Source organism: Protobothrops mucrosquamatus, unplaced genomic scaffold (genome assembly GCF_001527695.2).
Source record: "Protobothrops mucrosquamatus isolate PMUCROS unplaced genomic scaffold, P.Mucros_1.0 scaffold379, whole genome shotgun sequence".
Lineage (NCBI taxonomy): Eukaryota > Metazoa > Chordata > Lepidosauria > Squamata > Viperidae > Protobothrops > Protobothrops mucrosquamatus.
In genome coordinates this window covers 720004-722207 of record NW_015386711.1, presented here as the reverse complement: position 1 = coordinate 722207, position 2204 = coordinate 720004, and positions in this window count along the sequence as shown.

The following is a 2204-nucleotide window of genomic DNA, read 5'->3' as shown; positions in this document are numbered from 1 at the left end:
AAAGAGTCCCTTACCAGGTATGGGGGGAGGGCAAAAGACATGCAGGTTTAAGCCCGGACTCGGTGGGGGGGGGCTTTGGATTTTGGGACTGAAGTTGGCAAGCGGTGCCAGCGAAGGTGCTGCCCGTCTCTGTGTTTGGTGAGCCAGTCTTGTGGCATCCTTAGGAAATGGAGGAAAGGCTGTGTCTGTGCGGGGTGTGTGTGTTGTGTCCTCCCACCTTAGGAAGTCTTTTGTAGGATGCTGGAGCTGGGGGTTAAGGACTGTGTGGCAGCATCAAGAGTGTGGGACCAGAGAGGGGAGGTGTGAGAGGAAAACCACGATGGGATCCTGAAGTTTGCCAACATCTAACAGACGGTGGTCGCGTTGGCCAGGAGGGCTGGGGAATGGGGAGAGGGAGGCTTCCCTCCCATCTTGCAGAGAAGGAAGGGTCTGCTTCTCCTGTTCCAGTTGGAAGGTGGGCTGGGGGCTGCGAGAAAGGGGAAGGTTAACCAAAGCACAGCTGGAGAATGTCTTCTGGGAACTGGGAAGGAAAGGGCAGAAGTCCCCCACCCCATTGGCTGCTGGCCCTGCTTCCTCTTTCGAAGGGGGGGGAGGGAGGGTGCTTAGGCAGAGGCCCGCCCCTCCTTCCTCCCCCCCCCCCACAGACCACAGAGCCTCTGGCATGCCGGGGGATAAGCAAGGAGGAGTGCAGGTTTGATGGGCAGAGCCAGCCAGGGGGAAGATGGGGGGGCTCCCCTGTGAGCAGACGTCTTTGGGGCATGCTGAGAATGCAGCCCTGGAATGTCTCCCTGGCCTGTGTGTGTATGTGGGGGGAGCGCCTGCCTCTTATAGGAAGGCCTGGGTGAACTCTGGGGCAGAGGCAGGAAGGAAGTTGCTCCATTACCAGTTGCTTCTTGACTAAGATCTCGGAACAGCCCAGTGGGTATATGAAGAAGGGGGAGCTCAGAGCGGGGGGGGGGGCAGAGCATGCCGGAGGAGGCAGCAAAGCCAATATCTCAAGAGGGGAGGGGGCTTGAGAGATTGGCTTGGCCGCCTCCTCTGGCCAGTTCTTGGGCCTTTTCCTTGCATTGTTGGCCTGTGACATTAACAAGATTAACTCTCCTCCCCCCCCAAGCCCCATTCCAGGATGGGGCTGATTTCGGAGTCAGTTGGGGTTGGTGGGCAACATCCTGGAGCCCCAGCAGTACAGTAGTGGCCAAAATTGTGGAAACCTTTTGGGAAAAGTGTATTTTTGAGCTTTGATGGCTAATAACACCATTTTTTTGGGAGTACCATAACATTATATATCAACGGAAAGATAATTATTTTTTTTATTAAAAGTTTTATAAAAGTTTTACAATATAATTGCCCCCCTCTCCAAAACCCTCCCCCCCTTCCCAGAGCTAATCACAGGGTTAACAATAGGATAATCATATTCTAACTAACATTAATCAACTATTAGAATAACAAATCTGTAAAATCCTTTAACTCTCTTTTTAACATAAAATATATTAAGATTAGACACAATAATAATAATATCATATTAATAATTAAGAATAAAGATAAATAAGCTGTATAACAACAATAATACTCTAAAATTCACTCAAAAACCAAATGGAACTTTTTGGTCCCATATTTATTCTCAATATAATCTATCCATCTTCTCCAAACCGAAATATATCTTTCTTGTGAACGGAAAGAATGTAATGCAACAAAGTTTGTTCAATGATCTGTACTGTATTCTGTGAAAAGTTATAGCCAAATAACCAGAAAAAGGAAGCACAACTTGATATCAGGTAGCTTTCCTTCATCTGATGGTAGCCAATGAGCACGAGTGTTTAGAGAGCCAATCAGGTGTCATCTTGTTTTGGCCATGAGCCAATCAGATCACGGTAGGATTCCGTTCTTGATGTCATGTATTGAAGCTGAGAGGAGGACATTGGTCAGTGTGTGATGTGATCGCTATCAAGTTGATTGGGTTTTTTTGTGTTCTTTCATTGAGTGAGCTTGTAAAACGTCATAAAATTAAAGTCACGGTGCAAAGAGTTGACCGCTCGCCCAGAAAGCGATGTAAAATAGTATTCTTAAGCGAACAAGGCTACAGTTATAAAGAAATTAGAAGAAAAATGGGTGGAAACTTAACCAAAGGTGGCATTTCTACTGCACACTTTTCCCAAAAGGTTTCCACAATTTCAGCCACTACTGTAAAGGCAGTAAAACCCAGT